Source organism: Diceros bicornis, chromosome 12, assembly GCF_020826845.1.
Source record: "Diceros bicornis minor isolate mBicDic1 chromosome 12, mDicBic1.mat.cur, whole genome shotgun sequence".
NCBI lineage: Eukaryota > Metazoa > Chordata > Mammalia > Perissodactyla > Rhinocerotidae > Diceros > Diceros bicornis.
In genome coordinates, this window is record NC_080751.1 from 4,186,999 (window position 1) to 4,194,971 (window position 7,973).

The following is a 7,973-nucleotide window of genomic DNA, read 5'->3' on the forward strand; positions in this document are numbered from 1 at the left end:
TAGTTCAGTCACCAATCCCACCTGAATTTTCTGTTACCTGGAAACTATATTGTAACGTTACACACCAACAACATTTCTTTTGCAAATTATTAGGGAAAAGACAGCGACGGAAAATGATTAATGTATACAACAAGGAAGAAAATATGCACAGCTCCCATAGTTCACACCTGTAACTGGTCACAAGGCCATGGATGATATCAGAATTCGTGTGTTTATAGCACACTAACATGTGGCAGTTCTACAAATGGTACTTCGGGAGTTCAGATCCGGGCACTCAGGAGCCCCCCATTTCTGTTGAGAACCAAAGTGGTTGGGCAGGAGGGGGTGCTGACATGGTAGCATCCACTGGTATAAGTTAGGGAAGTGTGAGTCCGTTCTCCAGGGACCTCAGTGCAGACCCCAGAAACCCAGGCCCCAAAGGACCATCCAACACTGGTTAATAGTGTAGCCTCTGGAGCCAAAGAGCCAACTCAAGCCCAACTTGTACTCTTCCTAGATTTGTGGCTTTGAGCAAATTCCTGACTTTCCAGTGTCTCTCATCTGTAAGGGAAGACTAACTGAGATAATCAGTGCAAATCACTCCATAAATGTTAGCTGTTAGTACTAATAGCTGTCACTGTGAATTATTTTTTTATGTCCGAGGGCAGTCCAGAAAGGACTGCTTACAGTTACTTAGGTTTTAAATTAATGTTCCTTTCATTAAAATAGAAATAACCTGGTTATCTTTAAGCTGTTATGTTCAGTTTACAAATATTGTTATTCTGTTTATAAATATGGCAAAATAAGAAGAGTGACCTTCAATCTTCTTTGATTAATGATCTATTAACTCAACTTAAAGACCCTAAGCTCCCTTTAAAAATCATTTGCAAATTTAATTAATTAAATTCTCCTAAACACTTTGAACTGCATTTATAAATTTAATGTATTACATTCCCTTTGTAAGTACTTCCATTGCCTAACAAAGCAGACTTACGACTCTAATAAGCCAAATGTCCATGTAATAAATTCTCATAAGCCTAAGAAATAAAATGTATTAATACAGTGAAGCACCAGTATTGTTTAAAATCCCATTAACATCACAAAAATGGAGTCAATTTTTCCGTCCTCTTCCAACTTAAAATCACAAGTCTGAATTCAATTACATATTTAAAACTGGAAGCATCAGGCTAATCTGTCAGTCTTTAATATGTTAGATTCCCTTGACTATTACAATATTTTAAAGATATACACAGGTCACTCCTAAATTGAACCTGAAAGTTTGATGCATCGTGTTGAGCAGGCTGAGGGCGCCACCCTCAGGGAACTGGTGACACTAGGCTGGCAGTTTATGGCCACACTGTGGATGTTCTTTGGTCAGAGCTTCAAGACTGAGGATTTCGGATCTGGGAGCTGCAGAGTCCAGAGGCCCACAGCTAGACCCACCAGGCCCTTTTTATCCTTGGGATGACAACAGAGGACCCCAAGTCCATTCCTTCCAGATAGGAATGGCTTTGCAACCCAGGCTTCTGGGGCGTTTAGCCCTTTACCCAACTTTCCATAACTTCTTTTTAAACTTTTATTGACTTAGTTGGGGAGTCAGCATGCCCCACTCCTTTCGACCATCCCCTTCCCCCAGGTTTCTTCAACTGGATTCACCCCACACACTCACTGTCTGAGCCATGTCTTGACTTCAGCTGCAGCACAAAGGTAGCTCCAAGGACACAGCATTTTCCCATGGGCACATGTTGCTGCCCAGCACAGAGTTTAGAGGGGCAAGAGTTGTTCCTGAGATAATCATTTGCCGTTTGTTCTTGATATATTTTCCTCCCCCTAGTCAATTTACCTTTCCTGCTTTTATTTTCAGGATCTTGAGCAATTTAAGGGGATTAGGCTGGGGGCTGGGGAGAGAAAAGGAGGTGGTTTGGGGAGAACGCAGTGTCCAGGAGTAGCAGTGCCCACCAGGGAGGGGATGGACCTCAGGTGGCAGGGCTGGGCTGTGTGGACATCAGGGGAGGGAGTGGGCATGGGCCCAGGCCCCAGGGCTACAGTCTTGGCAAGGAAGCAGCAGATTCTCCCTGGGGCTTGGACATGAAGCTTTCACAGTGGCCCTGACACACTGAGGGTTTAAACCCCCTCATCCTCCATTTCTGGCATCATGGTAGGTGACAGGTCTAGGGACGAGGAGTCTCACTCCCACCTCCAAAAGCAAGTAAGAGTGAATTTTTCTGCAGCCCTGACAGAGGTGGAGTCAGATATAAAATAAAGACGAGTGTTATTTCCAGCATGCCTGAGTTCTGTTATAGCCGCATAAAATGCCTCTATCTGGTGTAGGATGAAGAGCATGGCAGGGCGGGTCTGGCTCAGCCATTCAAGAGCTGCGGGACCCTGAGCAACTTACTTCACTTCTCCAGGCCTCAGTTTTCTCATTTGTAAAATGAGAATGAGCCTTCCATCTACCACGGTCCCTCCCAGGCTGACCCACCTGCCTGAGGCCAGGGGGGTGGTGTTAGGGTCACCCTGGCCCTGTGCCAAGGAGCAGCCAGTGCCGGCCCAGCCTGGCCAGCAGAGGGCGCTGCCTGCCACACCGTGCAGACGGTTCTGCCTCCTAAGGGATGGGCCACCACATCTCAGGGCTGTACAGAGCAGCATGTGGCGCCCAGCATCCATCCCTCTTGCACTGGAGCGGGCCAGATGCCCAGACCTTCAGATTTCTCCAACCTGTAGGCATAAAGTGACATGTCTCCAGGGTCTTTGTCCCCTGAGTCTCCCACTCACAGATCCTCAGCCCCCTCAGCATTGTGCCCTGTTTGGAAGCCCCTGGGGTGCCTCACGTGTGGTCACAAATCAGTCTGCCCCCACAGGGCACCACTGCAGCTCTGCCAGGCATCTGAGGTGTCCCACATGGCACCCATGGCACCCGTGACTCACAGCAGCTCCCATCTGTACGTGGAGCCCTCCCCCAAGGGTCAAAGCTGTGAAGTGGTCAGGTCAGAGAACACCCTCCAACCTTCTCTGTGAGAGGAGGGAGAACTCAGCTATGAGGCCTGCAGGGGCCAGACCGAGAGACGCTGGCCTCCCCATCATGGATTCCTCCTGTTTCACAGCTGGGGCCGAGTCACTGGGTCATCCCCTCAGGCTCAGCTCCCAGACTACCTGGAGGGTCCAGGTCACCCCAACTGTGTGACTCCCCTTAAACCAACAGTTCAGTTCCCACAGTGTGCCAGGCCCTCTCATACCTCTCCTGTCACTTAATCTCGAGGAGACGCGACAGACAGTATCCCCCCCATGGGGACACCGAGGCTCAGGAGAGGTCAAGTGACTGCCCGAGACTTCATGGATCTGCAGTGTTAGGACTCACACCCAGACCTGCAGACCCCACAGGCCGTGTGATTTCAGCAACGCTGTCGAGCCTCTTGGGTGTGGGCACTGAGGGTTCGGGCTGTCTGAGGGAAGCAGAATGGGGGTGCCCAGCAGAGGTCTGGAAGACCCACTATGCGGTACGGGCTGGCCCGGCGCAAGCTGAGGTTGGCGTTGTGTGGAGCACGGGCAGCCTTAGAGAACAGGTGCCCTTTGCAGGCTGCTGGTTTGGGGCAGCCCAGCCAGAAGGAGCTCAGACCCCTGTGAGGCATGTCTGTCCTTACCTGAGACTGAGCAGGGCTCCTGGGAGGCCCTGATGACCACTAAGGGGGAGGTGGAGGCTGGGTGGGCAGGGCCCCACCATGGGCAGGGGAGTCGAGGCCACACTCTCACTGTCCTGGCTGTTTCCTGGGCTGGTAGCTGAAATCTGGAACACAGGGCTAATGCCCACCTTGTCCCCCACCTCCTTAAAGCTAGCTGGCTTGGGCCCATCTTCTGCTTTCCTTACACAAGGCTATCACCCATCACCCTAGATTGGCCATCAGTGAAAATTCATTTCCCACAGTGGGAGACCCTGCTCTGCACAAAAGACTGGGCCAGCTCTTCAGGGGTCTTGATGAGGGATCAGAATGAGGAAAACAAACACATCCACAGACCAGGGTGGCCCCAGGCCAGGCAGATTGGAGACCTGAAGTTGCAGGGGGGAGTGTTGGGGCAGCTCAGAGAGGGAGTGAGCCTCTCTGGAGGGGATGGTGGGAAGGACCTAACATGTAGATAGCAGACAGAGCTTTGTGCTGCGGAAGGGGCTGAGCCCATGCCCAGAGGTGGTGGGGGGAGAGCACAGGGTCGGGACCAGGGAGATGCCTGGTGGGCTGCAGCAGGAGGCACTTGAGGACACTTGGCAGGAAGGAAACGGGGAAGGTGGGCTGGGGCCCAGGTGTGGGGAGCTTCAGGACAGGCTGAGGACACCAGGGGCACAGACAGCGGACCAGCAGTTCAGAGTGCAGCAAAGTGCCTAAGACTCGGAAACAGACTGCCTGAGTTCCAATCCCCACCTAGCCAGGCACTAGCTGTGTGACCTTGGGTAAGTCATTCAATTCCTTGGTGTTCTAGTTTCTCACCTATAAAATGTGGTTAAAGTATTACATCACGGGGTTGCTGTGAGGGTTAAATGAATTAACTGTACGCAGCACTTAGCCTGTGCCTGGCTCATAATGGTGCTGTTTTACTATTACTTCATATAAATAGTAACACCGCTACCATTTAGCGAGCACCTATGACGTGCCGGTCTTTGAGCCCATTCCCTATCTACACCATCTCTCTAATCTTCACAGGAAACGTCTGAGGTAGCTTACCACTACCACACCCATTTTACAGATGCGGATGGTCCCAGAGCTGCCAAGTGGTGAGCCCGGTTCCCACCCAGGCCTGCCTGACTCGTGCTGCATCTTGGGGGGGGGGGGGGCGGGGAGAGCGGGGAGGGGGTGTCTGGGCCATGCGGAGTGCGTGGTTTATGGATCAGGGGATTCTGAGCCCAGCTTCGTGTGTCTGGGAGTTGAGGGTAGGAGAACTCAAGCTCAGTTCCCCGCCCCCTCCCCAGCTCACCGGCTCTGCAGACCTCTCCCCCAGCCCGCACCCCCGAGTCTTGATTTTAGGCGACACACCAGTGCTGCCTGTTAAAAACCGCGCGGGGGAAAGGAGCGGAGTACAGTACAAATGTGTCCCTCGCCGCGCCGGATCCCCCGGAGCCCGCGCGCACAGACAGAAGTTGTGTACACAGGATTTTAGTATTTCCTCTCCGGCTCCAGCCCCAATTTGAGGGCCTGTAAAAGCTTGAATGGCGTCCAGTGCGGCGTGGTTTGCTAAGCTCGGCTCCCGGCGCAGAGTCAAAGCAGCCCACACAGGGACCGGGCGCCTGCGGGGGGCGCCTGGGGGGCAGGGGGCGCCCACACCCGCGGACGGCCGCCCGCCCGCCGCCTCCCCGCCCGGCCGCCCAGCAGCCCGGGGGACCGGGGCGCGCTGATGGGGAGGGGAGGGCGTGGCTGCGTGACCCCTTGCTTCCCCCGCGCCGGGAGGAAGAAAGGGTGAGCTGGAAACCTCGCACGCTTCATGGGCGGGAGGGGGGTGGGGGTGGAGGGGTGCTCCCCGAGGCCTAGGGGTGGTCCAGGCCTCTCTTCTGAGCTCTGTACCCCGGGGAGGGGGGCGAGGCTTTTCTAGTCCCCGCTTTTACACTTCTCCTGGCCCCTCCGCCCCGCCTGAAATCAGCCAGTCAAGGTTTCCTGACTAGCTGTGTGAGTCTACACAACTCACTCACCCTCTCTGGGCCTCACTTCCTTCATCTGTAAAAAGGGGCTGTGATGCGCCGTCTCCAGCCACTGCCAGCTCCAGCTCCAGCATCTTGGAGTCTGAGGAGATCGGGAGCAGCCCGGGCTGCAGATAAGGTGCTCTCTGAGGGAGGGAGGCCGGCGCTCTTCTCCAGGGGCTGTGACCCCCGCAATCGGTCAGTAAGGGGAGGAATGTGTTTCAGGGCCAGGAAGAGAGACCCGAAGGCCCCCCACACTCGAGGGACTGGTCACGGGGCTCTCCCGGGGTCATTCTCACCCTGAGCACGGCGGCCTCTGTGGACACGTCTCAGATGACACAGCGCCGGACCTCACACGTGGCGTCCCGGTAGCCACAGTCAGCCTGCGCTCGCGATCGCTGCTCTGCGGTTCCCAGATCCGAGGCTCTGAAGACCAAACGTGTGTGTGTCGTGCCGGAACGCCTGTGTAATATTTGGGGCTAAATCTGACGAGAACACAACTCATTTGATGACTTGAACTGACACCAGTTTTAGTCTGTTTATCCCATTTACTGGGAATATTCATACAATGCACTAATGAATATTAATATTAATGTGTTTGATTACAGGGGGCTGCCCCTGACCCTTGCTGGTGGGGAGGGAGTTATATAATAAACACCATAGCACCATATTAACTTTTCTAACCTCTCTCAAAAAAAACCTTAGAAACCTCCTGGCCCCAAGGGTTTCAGATAAAAAGCTGTGGACCGGTGAAAACCATAAAACAAAGAGACAGAGCAAGAGAGAAATGGCCTTGACAGTGATTCAGGCAGTTCTGCCATCCATTGCACACAATGACATGTCGGAAGGTGGGGCCTGCTGGCCCCTCAGCTCTTCTCAGCTCCCGCAGGCCGTGCTACTGGAAGCATCTTGTAGATGTAAGGGTGACTTTGATGTTTAAATATATGGATGCTTTTGTACAATATGGCCCCTAAAGCACATGTCTTTATGGGTGGCCAAAGAGATTTTTTTTGTCTTATTTTGAAATAATTATAGATTCACAGGAAGGTGCGAAGAAATGTACAGGGAGGTTCCATGCACCCTTCACTCGCCTCCCCCGGTGTTAACGTCTTACATCACCACAGGATGATGTCAAAAGCCGGAAACCGACATTGGTACAATCTTTGGAATGTATTCAGGTTTTACCAGATATACGTGCGTTTATTTGTGTATGTAGCTCTTTGCAACTTTATCACATGTGTAGCTTTGTGTAATTCGTCTTTGATACTCTTAACGGGGTGTTTCGCAAAGCAAAATTTTTCATTTTAGTGAGGTCTAGTTTATCAATTTTTCCTTTTGTGGATCGTGCCTAGGTCTAGATCCCAAAGATTTTCTCCTATGTTTTTTTCAAGTTTTATAGTTTTGTGTTTAAGTCCTTTAAGTCTATGATCCATTTGGGGTTAATTTTTGTATTAGTTCTGGGGTTAAGTCAAGGTTGATTTTTTTGCCAATGGATATCCAGTGGGTAAGGGGATTCTAAACGCCATTTTGACCATACCCAGTTTTTACCTTAGGAGCATCGCTTTTAGATGAAGTAAAGGAGGCCTGGTGAAATTAGATGACTTTCCCAAAATCACTCTGGTCATCATGAGTGCTGATCACTAAACACTTCTTACTCTCTCTCTTCCAGCACATGGCAGGATCACACCTCTGGCCCCTCTGTGGTTGGATGGGGCCATGTGACTGGTCCTAGCCAGTGAGTTGTGAGCAGAAATTATATGTCTGTCTCAAATCAGAGCATTTAAATGCCATTTCCAGACCCTCCAGATCTTTTCTTTCCCTCCATCCTGGCAACCGTCAAGTTCAAATGGTGGTCACTCCATCACCCTGCATCCAAGAGTGGAGAGAAGTGGAACAGAGCCCCCAGTGGACTCATGATGGACATTTAGAATGAATAAGAAATAAACTTTGTGTTTAAGCCATTACACTTTTAAGGCCATTTGTTCCCACAGCATGACCCAGCCTATTCTGACCAATACAGCCACCAAGTTGGACTTTGGAAGAATCCGGGTCCCCTCACTCCAGAGTAAGTGCGCTATGCCCTTGCCACAAGAGGACAGCAGCAAGAGAGTCTAGATGGTTCTGTGTGAGCCCTGTCTGCTACTAGAACACAAGACTCCAAGCAGCAGCTGTCCCCAGGCGGCCTGCACCAGCTCAGCTTGGAAAAGGCCCACAGGGAATTCGGCAATAGTGCTTGTGTCCGGTGACCCAGGGAGACCTCCCCGCTCTGCTTAGCACTGGTCACTCCCCTGACACAGGGGCTGGATCTTCTTCTAAGGGCCCTTCTGAGGGGAAC

General features: G+C 52.0%; 1 long non-coding RNA gene across 1 annotated transcript; it reads left to right on the plus strand.

Annotated features, from left to right (window-relative positions):
• The first annotated feature begins 5,508 nt into the window (after positions 1-5,508).
• LOC131411650 (uncharacterized) lies at positions 5,509-6,878 on the plus strand. The gene is made up of 3 exons (XR_009221630.1): positions 5,509-6,077; positions 6,344-6,555; positions 6,674-6,878. It is a non-coding gene; the product is annotated as an uncharacterized LOC131411650 (long non-coding RNA).
• Positions 6,879-7,973: the final 1,095 nt, after the last annotated feature.